The 8,489-nt window shown below is 44.4% G+C and overlaps 1 non-coding gene across 1 annotated transcript; it reads left to right on the top strand.

The window, feature by feature from the left end:
• The first annotated feature begins 7,921 nt into the window (after positions 1–7,921).
• Trnas-cga (transfer RNA serine (anticodon CGA)) lies at positions 7,922–7,996 on the top strand. The gene has a single exon. It is a non-coding gene; the product is annotated as a tRNA-Ser (tRNA).
• Positions 7,997–8,489: the final 493 nt, after the last annotated feature.

The following is an 8,489-nucleotide window of genomic DNA, read 5'->3' as shown; positions in this document are numbered from 1 at the left end:
CAGGGTGATTCTGTGATGATGTTACAAAAATTTATGTTGATGGAAAAAGTTAATATATCCGCTTGAGGTAATGGACCCTGGCCCTGGAACGACCGAGTCAGATGTTATAACCGAAAACCTTTCTGATACCGCTAACAGTGGAATACATGTACCGATACTATCCAGGTTCATCGAACGTATCCTACTCATAAATTATCGATAAATGCCATACACTGATGTTCAGATACGCAAACAATTCGTAAATTGTCATAATAATGCATGTAAAACGCTCTGCAGCCACACTCACTAATTATAAACTGTCGAAGTAATGCAATGCACAACCTACAGATATGTTCACAAAATAATGCAACAGACATGTTCGCTACACATAAAATTGGCAAAATAGTGCCTGTAAAACGCTGCGCAAACACGCTCATAACGCTTAAAGAGCCAAAAATAATGCGCTACACAAACACTAACTCCACATAAAAACACTTTCGAACTATTGTCAACCACAATGTATGTGCGAACTGTTCTCTGCAAAGGTTCCAAGGCGAACACACCGGGGCAGCTTGAGCACTTTGGTTCAGCCTGCGAGACACCTCTGGGCCGTGATTTGTTTACCGCTGCTGGCACGATGATGCATAGCCTTTGTACCTGCAGTCCAGGAGAGACCTAACTGCCAAGTGACTCACCCTCGCAGATGCAGCTAAGAGATTCTTAATATAAATAACAGCCAAGCCTCCCTCTGAATGGTCTACAGAAATCTGTTGCAATGCTTCCCAGAATAGCACAGGGTGCATTCTCCTTAGCGACCCTATTGGGACATGTGAGATGCCTCTGGCCACGTACATATTTAGTCAGCTACCAGGTGTACCCGCTGACCCAGCGAAGACCTAACTGCCGAGTGAGGGATGTCTGTGTTGTGGCTAACCCACACAGGTGCAGCTAAAAGGCTGTCAATCTAATACTGATGTCTCATGTCTATGGAAATAACAGCCAATTCTCCCTCTGGATGTGCTATAGATTTTCTGCAGTGCTTTCAGAAACTGGCTCTTACTGAATTTACCTGCTAAACTGCTGCTGCTGCCAATGTGGGAGCACTGTCTGCCATTTTTTTCTGCACACGAGACTTTCAACAGCGAAGCTATTTTGTTCAGATCACCATATTGCACTGACAGCCAAACCCGGCAAAAGTAGTCTGTAGATCATCAAATATGGAAAGACACTTGCTCAATTACGCTGCTCTGCCACTGAGAGCGGATGATTGAATATTAAGCATGAAGCCGATCGCCTACCTAATAATATATCACCGCATACTGTGTCGATGTAGTAACTATACAATTCGTATCCTGCACCATACAAAATCACCACTTTTGCGTCATGCGTATACCTATCGACCGTCAGACACTCTACACATACCGCGAAGACAGACAGCATAAGCACGTGCACAGTATATACTCCTCGCAGCACTAGATATTTCCTGTTAGGTCAGGCAGTCAGCCACCACAGCCGATGGTCACAAGTCATTCGCCCCAAAGGCGAGACCAGAGCGCCCTCAGAGGAACGAGATCGCTCTCCGAACTTACAAAGTTGGGATCGGTTCCCCTCAGCACAAACGCATTATTGTTTCTGGCCCTGCCATTAGCCGGAAACGTGAATCGTTCCTGCCACAGCCCGCCGCCCCCTGCGCCACCCATCCCCAGACAGAATCTTCTCAGCAAGCTGGCTACATATATATTTTATCACTGTACTTACAATTAAATATTACGTTCCCAGTCTCAGTTGGACGGCATTCGGCAATGAGTGAAGTATCGTTAATACACCCTGCTGACGGCTGTGGCTCTGGAAATAGAAATATCTTGACATACTTTTCCCTTTGCTGTCACAGTATTCCAAATCAGATCTAAACCTTCCCTTACGATTGGACGTAGTCTTTTCTTTGCACATGTCGGAACACACACACATACTTTATAAGCCTGATGCTCAAGATGAACATACCACTCACCCTATAATACTAAGTGCAATACTTCGCCTGAAACTGATTGCTGGCGATACGAAACAATACTGAGTGAAAATCGGCGATGGGTGGAACGGTCTCATAAGTTTCTTCTGCGAGTGGTGACACTGTATGTTAGAAAGAGAGGTGTAATCGTCTTACAAACCCCCAGATGTTAAAATAAAACATGACCACAACCACTATGCAACTGTCACAAGCGGTCTTGGTTCTACAGGCGCTCACGAGTATCCATGTTAGAAATGGTCGGCTGGAGTGGGCGAGCAGTTCTAGGCGCTACAGTCTGGAACCGCGCGACCGCTACGGTCGCAGGTTCGAATCCTGCCTCGGGCATGGATGTTTGTGATGTCCTTAGGTTAATTAGGTTTAAGTAGTTCTAAGTTCTAGGGGACTGATGATCTCAGAAGTTAAGTCCCATAGTGGTCAGAGCCATTTGAACCACGTTAGAAATGTATACAGGCTTTTCAGATTGCTAGTGCTATGCTTCCTGGTAGAAATGCTGTCTGCGATTTGGAATCAAATCATTCCATTCAACCACATGCCTACATTGGATCATATGGAGAAGTTTTGTAATGATTGCAACCACTAGTAAATCATATTTCTGGCACTCTCCTATCTCAAAACGAGTCACCTATTTGGAACCTATCTGCTACCGTAAAATTGTAGATAGTCCCTATGACTCTTGCAGCTACTGCCAGTTCTGCAGCATTGCTCATGTGATCGTTCCAGTGTAAGTAGAAACTGAGCATAAACCAGAGAGAGCTGTATCTACTAGCTTCTGCAACCCGTGTCGAAACAGAGTGACCTGAGTTAGGGGGACAGGACCGTGTTTTTACCATTCGGCGGAAATTGGAACATGTTGTCGTAGCTCCGCCAAAGTGTGCAATATGTAAAGTCAGCGCCAAACGAAGCCTGCTCCTGCAACACAAGGTAGTAAAAAAGTCAGTACCGGAACTGGAAGAAGGACGAGGAGTTTGCTACTGCCTTATGGTGCGTCTCCAAACTACATACAGGTACTGCACTCTGAAGCAGATCCATTGGTGCCTCCCCAAATTACATACAGGTACCGCAGTCTGAAGCAGATCCACGTCCTTCAGGGCCCATTCATATCACATTGCCATATCTATCGCCGCCATCTTGGATCCGCTATCTTGAGTAAATATGGCAACAGTGCATAGTGGGACCATACATAGTTTGCCCTACTGCTCCTGTGCTCTGAATAGAAGCGTAACCGAAGGGTAAACTCAAACATTTGGTTAGACCGCTCTTGTCTTTCTTGTTCGTCTTCTCATACTGAGAGTCTGTTGATGCAGCTGACAATTTAATGCCACGAAGGCGCCATTTGGACACTGTTTTGCACGGAAAAACACTCAGCCGCGTGGAAGCAGGTCAGACACAGACCAAAGTTTCAGTATTCTTGGATGTACCTCAAAGTGTCATTTCGAGGATATGACGACGGTTTTGTGACACAGGAGATGTTCGTCGTAGGTCAGCAGAAGGTCAGCCGAGAACAACCTGCCCACAGCAGGTCCGATATTTGGCACTCACTGCTGACGCAATTGAAGTACGCTGGGAAGACAAATAACTGCAGAGCTCCTGCCTCAACAGTTACTGTTTCCTGACAAACTGTGTACTGGAGGTTCAGAGCCGCAGTCCTGTTTGCCTTACGTCCGGTCGTGTGCATCACGTTCCCTCCAGCACAAAGGCGTACAATGTAAACTTCACAGATGAAGCCCGCTTCAGTTTGCAAAATGATTCTCGTTGCACATTACTCTGGAGAGAACCTGGGAGCCGATACAGCCCCAGGAACATAGTGAAAAGACAACGTTTTGAGGTGATGGTATCATGGTTTGCGGAGACATAATGTAGAATAGGTGTACGGAGCTGCATATCTTCGTTGGTGATAGGAGAAACACTGTAAACACTCAGATGAGGTACTGACACCACATGTTCGCCTTTTCTGATGTCGAGTAGGTCCGGACTTACTCTATATGGAGGATAACGCCCGTAAGCACCAAGCTGCTCTGACGCATTAATTTCTTGAAGCTGAAGATATCTGTTGCATGCACTGGCCAGCGATGTTCCCCGATCTGAACCTTGTAGAATATGCCTGGGATGTATTAGGGCAGCCAATTGCATCAAACCAACCTCCAACAAGGACACTTCCAGAAATCTCTTGCTGTGGACTGGAATCGACTGCTAAGAGAGCTCTTGAAATACCATATAGAAAGCTTGTCACGTCGCTGTGCAGTGTATGTAGCTGTTAGAGGTAACCATATCCTCTATCAACAGCGTTTTTTGTTGTGGAAATGGTGCCACAGTTTTGTTATTTACTTACTAATGTGTATCTTAGCCTTATGAACTTAACTATCCTTCCGCCATCCTGGTAAGGAAATATCTCCTCTTTTCGTGATTATGCTTAACTTTTGGACACTAGAGTATAAAACACCTTCCAACGTCTCATTTAGTTGTAATGTGTTAAATATTTGACGTTGAGCTTGTAAAACCTTTATGTCTAATAAATCAGTTGCGGCTTATTCATCCACAGACTAATGAAAAAGTTGAAACCAAAAACGGAAGGCGCTACGTGCTCTCACTCTTAAATGCTGGATGAATATATTCTCGGTATTTTGCACGCTGTGAGTTACGCTTCCGTCAGACGCGTACACAGTTCCTAACTTTAGAGCACGACTTATTTTGTTTGATTGCGATAGCATTTTAAATTTTTTATTCGATCAGTAAATATATGAAGTACTGAAAATGAAATTTTTGTTACCCCCGGCAGCCGTTTGATAGTGAAAACCCCCTCAGACCCACGAGCAGAACTTGAGTAGAAGGCTAGAGTTACATTTTTTTGCGATACTTAAAAAGACCTCTAATTACAACACCCAAGTCATGGACCAGAACTAACAACCAACTAGGGCAATCAAGCCACACACCCATTACTGCTCTTCAAGGCTTAACATTGTACGTGTTTCACGGCGTACTTATAAATGCGACCTTGGTGAAATTCATCTACGCTGAAGCATAACCTGGTATGGAGACCAACAACTAAATACAGCATGTGAGGCGATGTAAGATATTTAGATCATTAGCTCCAACACAATTCAGAATTGTCTGTGCAGGCTTTGATGATGTCTTGACCGCGGAATGTGAAATCACTTCGCTTTCGGAACATAAAATACAGATCTCAAAAAAAAAAAAAAAAACCGGTTCAAATGGCTCTGAGCACGATGGGACTCAACTGCTGTGGTCATCAGTCCCCTAGGACTTAGAACTATTTAAACCTAACTAACCTAAGGACATCACACACATCCATGCCCGAAGCAGGATTCGAACCTGCGACCATAGCAGTCGCACGGTTCCGGACTGCGCGCCTAGAACCTCGAGACCACCGCGGCCGGCTACAGATCTCAGGATCCGGATTCACTTCGTATTTGGAATATAAAATGGAGCACACAGGCCAGTTACTCTTAGGAAGGCCCTGAATTCCTTATCGCCACTTAGAGTAAAGGGACTTCAAAGGTACATTGAGAAGATGTTGGAGCTTGGTGTCATTGCGTCGTCAAAATCACATTATGCGTTACCGGTATATTTAGTCTCCAAACCAAGGGGAGGCTCAAGACCTACTGTAAATTATAGGGAACTAAAAAAAAGGTAATTTTTAAATCTGTTCCGGTTTCCAATCTCAATTCGTGCTTCGCCTGGTTCAAGGGTCGAGTGGTGTTTACTGTTTTGATTTGAACCAGGTATACAAGCAGAGTCCCATGCAAGAGGACACTACGGGTGTCACTGCATTCATTACACACTGAAATTTATTAGAATTTTTAAGAGAACCTTTTGGTATAACCACTGGATCGGTGGTATTGTCATAATTCATGGATTCCATTTTTCACGTTTGAGTTTGAGATCCATTATCTTAATGATCTAATTGTGTATGGTGAGATTATGAAGGAGCATATAGATCTTTTGTCCGTGGTAGATTATGTCGTGCTAGGTTGACGGTTAATCCAGATAAGGTTGAATTTGCACAGAGATTGATTCAGGTTTTCGGATCACATTCTCACTTCAGAGAGAGCGATGATTGATCCAGGAAGAGTGCAAGCAGTTCTCAGTTGTCCTAGGCCAACAGTCAGTTTTATTGACAGGGCAATTTTTTTCAGGAAATGACCTGATGTTCAGAGGAAATATTCCGTTTAGGAGGTGGAGGTTTTGGCAGTTCTTTTTGCTCTGTAAAAGTTTCGGTATTATATTGAACATACCACCTTTCAGAATTATACGAGGGTAAGTCAATTATTGTCCGCAAAGTAGTTATCAGATTTCATTGACCGAGCGAGGTGGCGCAGTGGCTAGCACACTGGACTTGCATTCAGGAGGACGGCTGTTCAATCCCGCGTCCGGCCATCCTGATGTTTTCCGTGATTTCCCTAAATCGTTCCAGGTAAATGCCGGGATGGTTCCTTTGAAAGGGCAGTGCCGACTTCCTTCCCCGTCCTTTCCTGATGCGATGAGACCGATGGGCCTCGCTGTCTGGTCTCCTTCCCCAAACAACCCAACCCAAGATTTCATTGTAATCAAATAATTTTCGACATAGCGTCCTTGCGTTTCAACGCACTTGGTCCATCGTTGTGCAAGCTGCCTGATGCCCTCATAAAAGAAGGTTCTTGGTTGAGCTGCGAGCCAGGAATACACCGCTTCTTTCACTGCTTCGTTCGAGGCAAATCGATGGCCCGTTAAACAAGTGATAGAAGGCGCAAGATTGGGACTATATAGTGGATGATCCAGTACTTCAAATTTCAGTTTCTGGAGCGTTTAAGCAGTGTGGGCAGCAGTATACGGACAGACATTGTCGTGCAACACAACGCCTTTTGACAGCAATCCTCGGCGTCTGCTTCGAATTGCAGGCTTTAGCCTGGCAGTAAGCATCTCACTGTAACGTACACTGTTTATTGTTGTGCCCCTTTCCCCATAATGTTCCAGTACTGGACCATGTGCGTCCCAAAAAACCGTAAGCATCAGTTTTTCTGGTTGGGTCTTGAACTTTTTCTTGGACGGCTAATTTGGATGTTTTCATTCCATACTCTGCCGTTTACTCCCCTGCTCGTAACGATGGATCCATGTTTTGCCACCAGTAATGATCCTGTCTAAGAAGTTGTGCCCTTCGTTTCCAAAGCGATCCAAATGTTTTTTGCAGATGTCCAAGCGCGTTTGTTTACGCAACTGTGTGAGTTGTTTTGGGACCTATCTTGCATAAACTTTATGAAACCCAAGCCTGTTGTGGATGATTAATTTTCAGACGATGTGCCATTTTGTCAATAGTCAATAGTCTGTCTAAGAGAATCATTTTACGTGAACGCTCAGTAGTTTCTTCATTTGTGGCGGTAAACGGTCGTCCACCTTCTTCATCGTGCGCAACAGTTGTGCGACGATTTCGGAATTTTTCAATTCATTCGTAGACACTCCGTTGTGGCAAAACACTGTTCCCGTACTGTACCGAAAGTCTTCGATGAATTTCGGCCCCTGATACGCCGTTAGACCACAAAACACGGATCACTGAACGTTGCTCTTCTTTGGTGCAAATAGACAGCGGAGCAGCCATGATTAACAGCACGGCAGCGATAACGAAACTAACCTAGCACCTTGAAAATTGTAAAGATATGACAACAAATAAACATAGCATGCGTCATCTACGTAAAACGACAGTACTACCAAAATAAACAAAAATATAAGTATCCAGAATGATATTTTCACTCTGCAGCGGACTGTGCGCTGATATGAAACTTCCTGGCAGATTAAAACTGTGTGCCCGACCGAGACTCGAACTCGGGACCTTTGCCTTTCGCGGGCAGGAGAGCTTCTGTAAAGTTTGGAAGGTAGGAGACGGATACTGGCAGAAGTAAAGCTGTGAGTACCGGGCGTGAGTCGTGCTTTGGTAGCTCAGTTGGTAGAGCACTTGCCCCCGAAAGGCAAAGGTCCCGAGTTCGAGTCTCGGTCGGGCACACAGTTTTAATCTGCCAGGAAGTTTCAAAAATATAAGTAAATCACGGATAATAATTGACTTAGTCTCGTATTAATCTCCTAAAGATGAACTGCAAATCACAAACAGTGACAGGTTAAAAAGAAAAATTACAACAACATTAATACTGCAAGAGAATTAATCTCCAGCTGGGAACCCCAGCGTTCTCCCTACTTAACAATTTCAGGAAATAGTGACCTCCAGATAAACCTAACTAGAAACTCGCTGAAGCATAAAGAATTATTCAAACTTAGTGACAAACAATAAATATGAGGATCAATGCCTAGTGGCATATTAGAAAAAATTGGTGGACTAAGCCCAGTCAATTCCGGAAGAGCTGCAACATAACCACGAGCAACGTCACCCTATTACTATTTACTAACACTAAATTTAAGAAAGTACTTGCAACCAAAAGCAAGCCCCTTCAATGGATGCGTTTGTACGGGAAGCGAACCCGCTCCTCATGAATATGACGGA

Source organism: Schistocerca gregaria, chromosome 3, assembly GCF_023897955.1.
Source record: "Schistocerca gregaria isolate iqSchGreg1 chromosome 3, iqSchGreg1.2, whole genome shotgun sequence".
Taxonomy (NCBI): Eukaryota; Metazoa; Arthropoda; class Insecta; order Orthoptera; family Acrididae; genus Schistocerca; species Schistocerca gregaria.
This window is presented reverse-complemented; position numbering and strand designations above follow the sequence as displayed.